This window comes from Lupinus angustifolius, chromosome LG02 (assembly GCF_001865875.1).
Source record: "Lupinus angustifolius cultivar Tanjil chromosome LG02, LupAngTanjil_v1.0, whole genome shotgun sequence".
Lineage (NCBI taxonomy): Eukaryota > Viridiplantae > Streptophyta > Magnoliopsida > Fabales > Fabaceae > Lupinus > Lupinus angustifolius.
The window spans coordinates 10,587,724-10,600,223 of NC_032010.1; the positions used below are offsets into that span (position 1 = coordinate 10,587,724).

The 12,500-nt window shown below is 36.1% G+C and overlaps 1 long non-coding RNA gene across 1 annotated transcript in view; it reads left to right on the forward strand.

Annotated features, from left to right (window-relative positions):
- The window catches only part of LOC109335578, a 20,693-nt gene extending 8,917 nt beyond the window's left edge, over window positions 1-11,776 (forward strand). Inside the window, exons 3-4 of the long non-coding RNA XR_002106213.1 lie at window positions 7,742-7,744; window positions 11,735-11,776. This is a non-coding gene — a long non-coding RNA (uncharacterized LOC109335578). The remainder of the gene's footprint in view (window positions 1-7,741; window positions 7,745-11,734) is intronic.

A 12,500-nucleotide genomic window follows, 5' to 3' on the forward strand; every position in this document is an offset into this window, starting at 1 on the left:
AGAGTTGCATGTGTGAGAAGAGAGATTATAATGTTTTAATTGCTGTCATATGCTTACTGTTTTTGCATAATTTCGTATCCATTCTTATCTTGCTCACATGATCATGCATTAGATTTTGATAGAGAGAAATGATTTGTATACTAATATTGATTAACTCATTTGAGTATTGATGGCTTAAGTGATTAGGAAAATGGTTAATCTTTGAGTCTTTATCTTGTAATATTCTAAGCATTATTGTGCTTAGTATACCTTGATGTTTAACGTGTTTTTGTGTAGTCTAGATTTGTCTCTTGGTGTGAGATCACCATAGAGATTGAAGTTTTTCACCATGGCTATGAGGTCTTGATTTGAGGATAAGAATCTTGGCTTGGGCTAGTTCGTGAGAAAGGTTTTCTCAAGAGGGGAAGGGTATAGTCAAACCAAGGATTTAGAGATCCTAGATTTCAAGAAGGGAGCGTCCTATGTGCTTGTAATTAAATTGGTTGTTTGTATCCATTTTTCAATATTGTGAAGAAAGAAAATCTCTCTGATCGAGAAGTGGAGGCCTGGATATAGTTTGCAGTGGACCGCAAACGAACCAGGATAAAAATCCTTTTTGCACTGTTCTTTCTCTCTTTATCTTCTTTATGTTTCTTGCCATTACAAATTGAATCTGTAATTGAAAAGTTAGATGTTTGTTGACTGTCGTATACTTAATAATTGTGCATAAAAATATCTGAATTATATCTGTTCAATTTTGTTTTAATTACTGTGCAATTTGCATGTTTGATCATTTTGTTTTGTGCAATAGGTAATCGATTAAACCTTGTTGTTAATCGATTAAACCCTGTTGTTAATCCAGCTGTTGGGTTTTGGTTCAAGAAGCGGTGATTGTTAACAGCTACACCTATTAAACCCCCTCCCCCTTCTAGGTGTTCCTAGACCTCTGATACCTAACACAGTCCCACTTTTCCAATATTTGCGGAGAATACATAGTTGATGCAATTAATCTATTATCGACATGTTTATTCGATTAAGGACAGTTCAATTAATCGATTATTATCAGTACGTTAATCGATTATCCTGATTGTTATACTTTGAAAATCAGTTTTCTTGCTTCATAAAAACCGTGACGATTCTTGGTCTTTACTATCCTAAGATTGATTCTTGATTAACAAATGATTAAAACAGTAAGCAATTATCACAAAAAACCAATAAAAATAGAATGTAGTAAAGACAAAATTGTAAAGAGATAGGGATAGAGAAAAAGCGCTCGAGGTTTTTTATCATGGTTTGTTTGCGGTCAACTTCAAACTACATCTAGGCCAATCAGTTGATCTACGAGATTTTTCTTCAGTTTTCAGAAATGTAATTTACAACCACACTTCCAATACAACGAGACAAAAACTTCCTTCTTGTAACTGATGAGCCACTAAGCTCGGTTTGACCCCTAATCTATGCCTACTTGGATACCATACCATTTGTGCAATTTTGCCCCAACCGAAACTCTTGCTTGAATCAAGACTTTCTTTCTAATGAAGACTCCTAATTCTTAACCTGTGATGATACCACACATCACGAGAATTCTCCTCAAGTTATAGATTTTTCACCGAGTTAGATAACGACTCTTAATTCGGCTCTAATCACCCTTGACAGAAAGATCTCACAAACTTTTTGGCGCAATGAAAATGATTCTCTCTATTTTCTCTCTCTTTTCACTCTTGAAGCTTATGAAAGAAAACCTCAAAGACACAACAAGAAAGCTTTGAAACTTTTTAGCACAATGAATCTTTAGTTTTCTCTCTCTCGGATAATTTCACAATTCTTGTTCAATTAAGGTGAAAAGCTGTTTTAAAAACGGATTCAATTCAGTTTCAAAATAACAGAATTAGCTCATAACTTATACAACATATGTTAATCGATTAAATGTCCATGTTAATCGCTTAACAGTTTCTTTAAAAAAGGATTTTTAGTTGTGGCTTAATCGATTAAAAATGTGCTTAATCGATTAATAGATAGAAATCCTGGGAGGTTACATTCTGTAAATCCATTTAATCGATTATGACTTTTCTTAATCGAATGAGGATTTCTCTAGGGCTTAATCGATTACTAAACGGGTTAATCGATTAAAATCGCTTAAAATGGGTTTTCTATTTATGCGGTAAATACCCTATATAATGAATGAGCATGCAACATGATTAATAGAAAGAATAAACCCTTTATGCACAAAACCATGTAGGTATGAACGCAAATGCATGAGTGTCATTTATCATATATATGTATGATGATGTTATGCCTCATTCTATATGATTTTCATTTTAGACTTTTTGTGAGACACTTCCATCTTGGGTTTACCTAACCTAAGACTCAATACTACGCAATTAACTTAGAACTCTAGAATGCAAAAAGCAATCCCAGACTCTTTGATGTTGACCTTGAGTTCTTGGTGTGTTGTTTGTTGAGATGTCCAAGTCTTCAAGCTTCCATATAAGACCTTGTCTTCATCAGAACTTCGTAGGTCGGTTATAATGGCATCTTTTGACTATTTGCCATTTCAATCTCCCCCTTTTTGATGATGACAAACACTGAAACAATTCCTTTGTTTGATGACTTGAAGCTGGGCAAAATCTGTTTGCATAGGGTTGAATCAAAATGCGTTGCTCCCCCTCACTTTGTTCTCCCCCTCAAACCATGTAAGAGGTAATACTAGGGTAGCAACATGATTACTAGTGGAAGCTCACTTCAACCTGCAAAACTGCTCAAAGTACACCTTTCTCCCCCTTTTGGCGTGATCAAAAATCTATGGCAGATTATGATATTAAAAGCCAAAAGTAAGGAAAGATATACACATTTTACTGGTCTTAATCGATTAATTAATCAAGGATAATCGATTAAGCAGTCTAAGTAAAATTTTTACAAGTACATAGAGTTTAGCATTAATCTATTATAAAATGGAGTTAATCGATTATGTATGAATAAAAACAGATTATTGTAGAATTGATTGCGAGATTTATCTAGTTATATAGGTTCAACATGAATTACATAGAATGATCAATGATAATGATAGGCAATATGTAGAGCAGATTAATCATTCAACAATATATATACACATGTAGATAACATCAAAGGATAACATAATAATTTGAAACATAACCCAAATTAGCAACAAGTTTTACAAAATATATGAGTAAGTGCAAACGAGTACATAGATTTCAACATAAGTGCAACAAAATACAATCAAAATATTATCAAACGCTAAGAGATGATCTCTAAAGCAGACCACATACACACCTTAGACACACTAGAAAATCCTATCTAGGCTAATCTTGTGTAGGTGGTAGTTGGAGTGAGCCATGTGGAGCACGCACAATCAACATGATGCGTTCTAGCTCTTCGAAAAGTCGTTGTTGTTACTGCTGAAATTCAACTGCCATAGAATCCCTTATGGTCTGAAAATGTCCATCAATACGCGCATTGAGGCTCTATTCCTTAGCATCCATGTGAGCAAGCCCAAAAGGTAGATCTTAAGGCTCAGTAGATGCCTTTATAGGTGGTTGCTCAAGGATAGACTAACTAGGATATGCAATATTATTTTCATTTGGCATATCCTCATTCACTTTGGCAGTATGATCTTCCTGATATTTCCCTTCATCACCATATTTATAAATTCCCATTTTGTGAATCAGATTATCACCAACAAGGTACTCTCGGGAAATTGTCATAATAGTGTCCACATTAGTGGGTCAATCTCATAATAGTCAATAATACGAGAGATGAATATCTCGTAGGCGAGCAATCTTGATGAAGATGAAGCTATGCCCTGCAAAACTTTTAGAATCTCTGAAGGCCAATTCACCACAATACCTTTCCGTATAACGAACATAAGCTTTAGATCATTGGCGGTGGGTTGAGCATGGTTGGTATTTATCTGAACCAATATATATGCAATCAAGTAGTGGAAAAGTCGGTTTTCTACAATCAATGACCCTGCCTTGGTTAATTCCCCTTATACAAATAGGTGACATCCTCTCAAGCAAGACTTGTACATTTCAATAGCATCGAATGAGTCCCATGGCTTATTTGCACAATCACCTAGTCTCGGTCCATCAGAATCAAGACCTCGAACATCCAAAAATAACTCTCCCTTAAGAATAATCATCTTCCCCATTACCATTGAAGAATACACCTCATCTTTATACCTAAAATTGCTATAGAATTCCCTAATGAGCGAAGAATAAAGCTTACCTTTCAATTCCACAAATTTTTTCAATCCTTGGGTCTCTAACCCATATGGGAATTGAAAGCCTTGTGCAACCAGCCATTATGCATCCGCATACCGGATGTAGGTTTGCTTACGACCTTGAAACTTAGCCAATTTGGCATCTTGAAGAAATGGAGAGTAGTAAGGGTCTCCACAATTCTGTCGTCCTCCTTGAGCCGAGGAAAAGACCTTTTCTCCGCCTCTCGCATGCTTGGCGGTGTGTTTCATTCTCATCCTTCTTGATTCACTCATCTTAGCAGGTATATCACTAATTTAATCGATTCGATAGTCCAGTTTTCGAATTGGGGGTTTTAGGGTTTCTAAAGAGGGATAGATGGTTAAGATTCAGATTTTTGGTGATTTATGGTTGTATAGAGATGGAACAACTAAATAGTAATAGAGATTGTTATTAGTTCTATTGGAATACTCGATTTAAGGAAAAGATTCAAAAGGGGGGAAGCAAAGAGGATTAGGGTTCTATGTCAAAAATAACCTAGAATGACACTTGAATCTGATATAGCGTTGTCGTTAATCGATTATATGCATTAGTTTAATCGACTAACCAACTTAAAGTTTTCAAAAATTGAGATTTTGGATCCCAGCTAATCGATTAAATTTTGACGATAATCGATTAATCAGATGACGATTTTCAGAGTTTCAAAATATTGAGCCCAAGCAATCGATTAAACGGACTTTTAATCGATTAAATTGCAAGATTAAAATTTCTTTTGGCTACTGGAACTCAAATTAATTGATTAAGGCATAGAAGAATTGATTATTGGCAGAGCTTAACACATATTTTAGTACAATTTATAGATTTCTAGAATATGCTTAGAGTATTATTGCTAAGATACAAACCTAAAGGATTTTGACATACTAATAGAGCATAAAAATAGTCATGAAGATAATCTAAACAAGGAAGCATGCATTCATAACATGTATCATTCATAAGCATGTAGTCAAGATCAAGCAAGGCACATAATTACCTTCGGTACCTTAGTTTAGATATTTTTCATCAGGTATGCCAAGTTCTCTACGTAACATAAAGAAAGCATCTCGTGGAAGGGACTTGGTGAAAATATATGCTAATTGCTTCGAGGTTTCAACAAATTCAAGTATGCAATCACCTTTCTGAACATGATCTCTTAAAAAATGATGTCTAATCTCTATATGCTTAGTTCTAGAATGCAGAATTGGCTTTTTGTTCAAAGAGTTTTCATGCTTGCTTTATTTTGAGGTGGCGAGTTCCTAATTATTTTATTTAATGACAGGTTGATTCTTTGCTCGCCACCTCGACTTTGTTGGAACAAATTCTAATCCCGGTATAATGGTTTCAAGAATGTTACTTTAATAAAAAAAACATAGTTTTATTGAATTATTAACAATTTCATACTATCTCGGCTTTGTGGAATAAATTCCAACATCGGTTTACAGGTATGAATTTATCAAATTAACATAAGTGATAATGAGTGATATTTATTTCAATTTCCTTTTATTAACCAAACTACTTCCTTATGGAAGGTTGGTAAAGAATAAATGAGTAAAACAATAAATTGTTAGTTGCATAATTTAAATGACATAAATTAAATGTTAGTTGCAGAAATGTAAATGACTGAAAATAAAAGTTAGTAGTTAGATCACTCATTATGAGTGTGTATTTTTCATTTTCACAAAGATACAATTTATGAATTAAATTACACTTTGATTCCAGGTTTCTTTCTTTGTCAACAAATAAAATTTATTTGATAACACTTTCCTATTTTACATTTGTATCTCTTTCAAGATTCAATTGTAGTATAATATAGGGTAATGTCGAACCACAAGGAATTTCCTAATAGAAATGTACTAATACTTTGTATCTTGTATCAAAGGTAACAAAGTAACACATAAAGTTGTTTTGATGTTTCTATCAAATAAGAAACAAGAAAAAGTAAAGAACTAACTATTTTCAAATTCAATAAGAGAAGATTGGTTTGAAATATGGAATTATTTCTAAACTCAAATGATTTTTGAAGAACATTAACAAGTTATATGTTATACTTTCGGTTAATTCCAAACCTTGCAAACCTTGCAAAATACACTAATCAATAGAAAACTGCCACTCGACGAAATAAGTTGTCATGCCTTATTTCAGGCTCCATAAACATTGATTAGCCTTGATTATAAGTTGCTTAAAATGGATGTTTTGATTCGGCAAATGAACTAAGGTGTATTCCTACTTTTTTGTTCATTTGTCAAGACATTAAAACGAAGCATTTTGGATCATGAAATCAAGTTTTAGGTGATCAAGCTAAAACCGCATTAAGAACTTCTTAAAGAATTGAAACTTAACCAAAAGTAATATATTGAATGTATTGAAATCAAAATATGATACAAATGAAGAAAAGAAATAACCTTACACCATGATCCAAATCAATATGTAGGAGCATGAGCCATCTATCCAAGGATGAGATGCTTTTGATTCCAAATGATGTTACAAAATCATGTTTTTGTACCTCATTTGCCTACAACATTCTCTTTGAATTTCTATGAACTAAAAGCCTAAAAAAAGCCTAAGAACACTCTAAAAAGAGAGAGAACCGAAATGGGAAGAAGTTGATAAATTTACAAAGTATTTACAACTATGTGCAATGTTTTTAAGGCAAGGTATGGGTGTGCCTTTTATAGGAAAAGTGAAGGCCGCTTAGCCCCCCTTTCTGGTTGATTAGCTCCTTGTCTGGCGCACCCAAGCTGGTGAGTCCGTAGCTCGTCCCATCTTGGCCAGCTAGCTTGAACAATCTATTATGGGCTAGGCTACGTGCATGGTGACACTTCCTACTTGGTTGTCTCATGCATGAGGTCATAAACGTGGTACATAAGTTAGCTTTGGCTGCTTTCTTGGCTTGTGACATCATCCATGACATAACCATTCTTCTAGGCCAAACAATCATTTTTATGGTGGGTCAGGCGCTTAACTCAACTGGTCCCATGCTTATGTGCCTACTTGAGTAGCTTGGCTGACCTGGTCACATGCTCAGCTGCCTACTTGAGCAGCTTAGCTGACATGGTCCCAGCTCAGCTTCCTGCTTGAGCAGCCTAGTCTAATTTGGTCCATGCTTAGCTGCCTACTTGATCAGCTTGGCTGACCTGGTCCATGCTCAGCTGCCTGCTTGAGCAGCCTGCCTGACCTGGCCTGGTGCTTGGTGCTCGGCTAGATAGCTTTGTGCTTGGTTGGATTGCTTTGTGAGCAACTTTTCTTTTACTTTAATTTCTTCCAACCAAGATCAATTTGCTTAGTCATGCTTAAGTTTAAGCATGCACCTTACCATGCTTAGTTTTAAGCACACATGTGTCATGTACTTTGTCTTGATTTCTTCAAGGTGAAGCAAGCTTTATTTCTTCAAGCTTAAGCATTCTTTTTGGTCCAATTTCCTACGAAACTCATAGAAAACTTGGACAAGAGGTGATCAAAGATTATATTATTCAAACACACAAAATTTATCTAAAAAGTGTTGAATGAAGTTGGTTTTCTCATTTTTGCATAGGATAAGTGCCCTAGAAAGTGTATGAAAATTAGGTATTTTTGGCACTTATCAATTTTTTGATAGATTTATGGCACTAGTATTATCCATTTTATAGGAATTTTCATTACTTTCAAGCCAAATTCCAATAGTCGTTGCTTCATCCATAATATCTGAGCGCAACATACACCTGTGGCAATATATTCTGCTTCAGTGGTAGACAAAGAAACACAGACTTATTTCTTACTATGTCATGATACTAGGGAGCTGTCCAAAAGGTGGCAAGTCCCAGTAGTACTCTTTCGGTCTACCTTGCATCCCGCAAAGTCAGAATCGGAATACCCTATTAGGGATAACGAAGCATCCCTATGATACCATAAACCCACATACATTGTTCCTTTAAGATATTTCCAAACACATTTTACAGCACTAAAATGAGATTCTCTAGGTGAAGCTTGATATTTAGCACACATACATACACTAAACATTATATTGGAGCGACTAGCAGTTAGATACATTAAAGAACCTTTTATCCCACCAGATTACCTCAATTGCTTTACCTTTTTCGTCATAGTCGAGATAGCAAGATGGTGCCATAGGTGTTGTTGCTTCCATACACTTATCCATCTCGAATCTTTGCAAGAGTTCCTTGCAATACTTTGTTTGGTGAATGAATATCCCACTGTTCATTTGTTTTATTTGTAGTCCAAGAAAGAATGTTAGTTCGCCCATCATCGACATTTCAAACTCCCCCTTTTTTGATACCACTTGTTTACACTTTTGACAAGTATAACAAGAGTCTTTTGATTTGAAATCAAGCTTTGGTAATCCTACCACTTATTATCACACAACTGGCTAATGCATAGCAGGTTGTACTCTAGTCCTTTGACATATAGCATGTTTTCTATTACGGATTGTAAATCATTTCCAATTCGTCCAACTCCTAGTATCTTTCCTCTATTGGTGTCTCCATAAGTGACATAACCTTTACCATTTAGTGAGAGATCTAGGAACTTCGATCTGTCACCTGTCATATGCCTTGAACGTCCATTGTCTAACACACATTGTTATTTCTGAGTTCGAAGATATACCTGTAAAACAATTTTACTTGAATTGATTAGGTACCCAAGTTATATTGGGTCCTTTCTTGTTAGTAATCAAGGACTCTTGCCCTTTTCGCATCTATACATATTTACCACTAGGTATTCCATATTTCCTAATATAACATGATATAGATGTATGACCATGTTTACCACAATAAAAACAAGTAGACAATTTTTGATTAGTCATATTATGCATGTAATCTAATTGCCTCTTATATGGTCTTCTATTTTTATTTGGCTTATAGCTAAGACCTCCCTAATTACCTACATTTCTAGATTTTTCAAATAGGTTGTTCAGGTTATAACTACTATAAGTGAGTTTTGCCAATTTATCTTTCAAGTCATAAATTTTAGCATTTAATACATCACAATTATCACCTATAGGGGTTCAATTAATTTAGTCGCGCAACTACATGAGGCAGGTGAGTAGATGAGATCTAGAGTTTCATTTTCTAGTTTCAATTTATTTAGTTCTTCTTGCATCTTAGTTATTTTACTTTCATGCAACAAAATGACTCGTTTTCTATCTACATTTATTTTTGCCAGTTTCTTAAGTTCCTCATGCAACTCAACAAATGCACTATATAATTCATTGTAAGTAGGAGACTCATCGGAACACAAAGAACAGTCAGAAAAATGTACCTCACTCTTGTCATCCGGATCGCTTGTGCTGCTAATTTCGTGAGTGTTTGCCATTAAGGACAATTTGGCGGTCTCCTCTTCATCGGATGTGCTACTCGTTGTCTTGTCCTCCGGAACATCCCATACAATGTAAGTCTTCTTGGATTTGATGTCCCTGGTGATGCTTTTATCGTGTTCAACCTTCTTGAGGTGAGTCGGGCATTGGAATTTCATATGGCCCGGTTTGCCACACTCATTGCAAATGAGGCGATCTTTGGGAGTTTTACCTCATCTGGTTGAATCAGTTGCCTCCTTCTTTTGAAATCGTTTAAATCCTCCTTTCTTCTTGAGAAACTTGCAAAACTTTCTAACCAGAAGATTTAACGTTTCATCATCTAATTCAGACCCTGAATCAACATCGTCTCTCTCTTCATGTGATTGTGAAGATGTAGCTTTCAAAGATATGCCCTTTTTCTTTAGGTCTGAATCTTCATGCATTGTTAAGCCTCCCAACTCCATTTCCTGTTCTTGGAGTTTGCCAAAGAGAGTTGTTATTGGCATAGTGTCTAAGTCTTTCGACTCCATAATTGATATTACCTTAGGCTGTCATTTCCTATCAAGACAACACAACACTTTTTTCGTAAGTTGACCAATAGAAAAATTCTTATCTAACGCAATTAAATGATTTACAATATGAGAGAATCTTTTTTTATTTCATTTATCGATTCATTAGGAAACATTCTAAACAACTCATATTCATGTGTCAAAGCATTTAATCGAGCACACTTAACCTCACTTGTGACTTCAGGGTTACTTGCAAAGTATCCCATATTTCCTTTGCATTTAGGCACTGTGACACCCAAAAGAATTCTTCGTATAATAAGGTAGAGGTTATAATGTTCTTTGCCTTGAGATTGTGCTGGACTTTACGTCTTTCATCGTCATTCCACAATCCCTAGAGAATCTCATTTGGGTTCACCATCCACTATGTGAAGTGGAGTGCAAGGCCCATTGACAACAGAGCCCCAAATCTCCGTGTCTATTGCCTCTATAAAGATTTGCATATGCACCTTCCAGTAGGCATACCCTTAGGCGCTAAAAATCGGAGGGCGGTTGATGGATGTGCCATCACCGTCGAAGGGGTGTGTGGAACCCATAGTAATTAATCCCTCAGATCAACGAATTTAGCAGCAAAGCTAGTACTTTCGTACTAGCTCTGATACCACTTATTGAGTACCATTAAGGTAAGATTACACCTAGAAGGGGGTGAATAAGTGTCGCGGATCACCAGTCTTGCTTTTCCGATATTTGCACAGAATACAAAGTTGTTTTCAAGGACCTAATTATGAAATCATGCAAGGTGTTTTCAATTGAATGAAAAATGTTTTGGCGCGATGAAAAGGATTTTCTCACTTTCCTCTCTCTTTTCACTCTTGAAGCTTATGAAAGAAAATCTCAAAGAAACAACAGGGAAGCTTTAAAACGTTTTAGCACCATGAATATTTGGTTTTCTCTCTCTCAAAAAATTTGACGATTCTTGCTCAATGAAGGTGAAAAGTTGTTTTAAAAACGGATTCAATTCTATTTCAAAATAACAGAATTAGCTCAAAACATATACAACATGTGTTAATCGATTAAATGGCCACGTTAATCGATTAACGGTTTCTTTAAAAATGGATTTTCAGTTATGGCTTAATTGATTAAAAATGTGCTTAATCAATTAATAGACAGAAATCATGGGAGGTTACATTCTGTAACTACATTTAATCGATTATGACTTTCCTGAATCGATTAAGGATTTCTCCAAGACTTAGTCGATTACCAAACGGGTTAATCGATTAAATTTGCTTAAAATGGGTTTTCTATTTATGCGGTAAATACCCTCTATGATGAATGAGCATGCAATATGATTTTTAAAAAGAATAAATCTTTTATGCACAAAACCATGTATGTATGAATGCAAATGCATGAGTGTCATTTATCATATATATGTATGATGATATTTTGTCTCATTCTATATGATTTTCATTTTAGACTTGTTGTGAGACACTTCCATCTTGGATTTACCTAACCTAAGACTCAATACTAGGAAATCAACTTAGAACTCTAGAATGTAAAAAGAAATCATAGACTCTATGATGTTGACCTTGAGTTCGTGGTGTATTGTTTGTTGAGATGTCCAAGTCTTCAAGCTTCCATCTAAGACCTTGTCTTCATCATAACTTCGTAGGTCAGTTAGAATGGCATCCTTTGACTATTTGCCATTTCAGTGACAAGTCCACTAAACCTTATCATTTAGAGGAAGGAGAAGTCGTAACAATGTTTCTGCAGTTGAACCTGTGGAAGGATCATTATCGAAGACTCACAAGCAGTGTGACCTCGTGAATATGATTTATTCCTCAGGGGTGGCTAGAGGTGTTTGGCACCTCGGTCCCGCTCGTGTTAGGAGGCGCCACACCCTATGTGGTGTCCTCCTAGCCTAATAACAAAACACCAGCGTGGAACGCGCCAAGGAAATTGAAATTGTTTACTTCGCCCTCGTCAGCCCGAAGACAATGCTCGTGTTGGCAGCATTGCGACACGCTTACCCTAAAGACTCTCGACTAGCGAAAATGGAGGGAAGCGGATGGGGGTCGACGATGTGCCTTTGTCGGATGTGAAACAGCGAGAGTCGGTCCGCCAATCGACTCAGGGCATGGACCGACGCGAATTGTGATGGTGGCCCAAGAAGAGGCTGTTGACATGCTTGTGGAGACGTCATTATCACGATTGTGGTTGGAAGTGCGCGCCATTTGGTGTACCTCAGCCCTACGTGCTCCGAGCATCGGCCTGCGGGCTCCTCATTTGGCCCGTCTTGAAACTTAGACTAAGGAGTTGGACATGTGTGCGAGTAAGCGGGCAAGTAAACTTGTAAGGCAAAAGGAACCTGATTGGTGGGATCTACTTGTGGATTGCACTGCCGATCGACCCTGATCTTCTTTGAAGGGTTCAAGTGAGAGCATACTTGTTGGGACTCGAAAGACGGTGAACTATGCC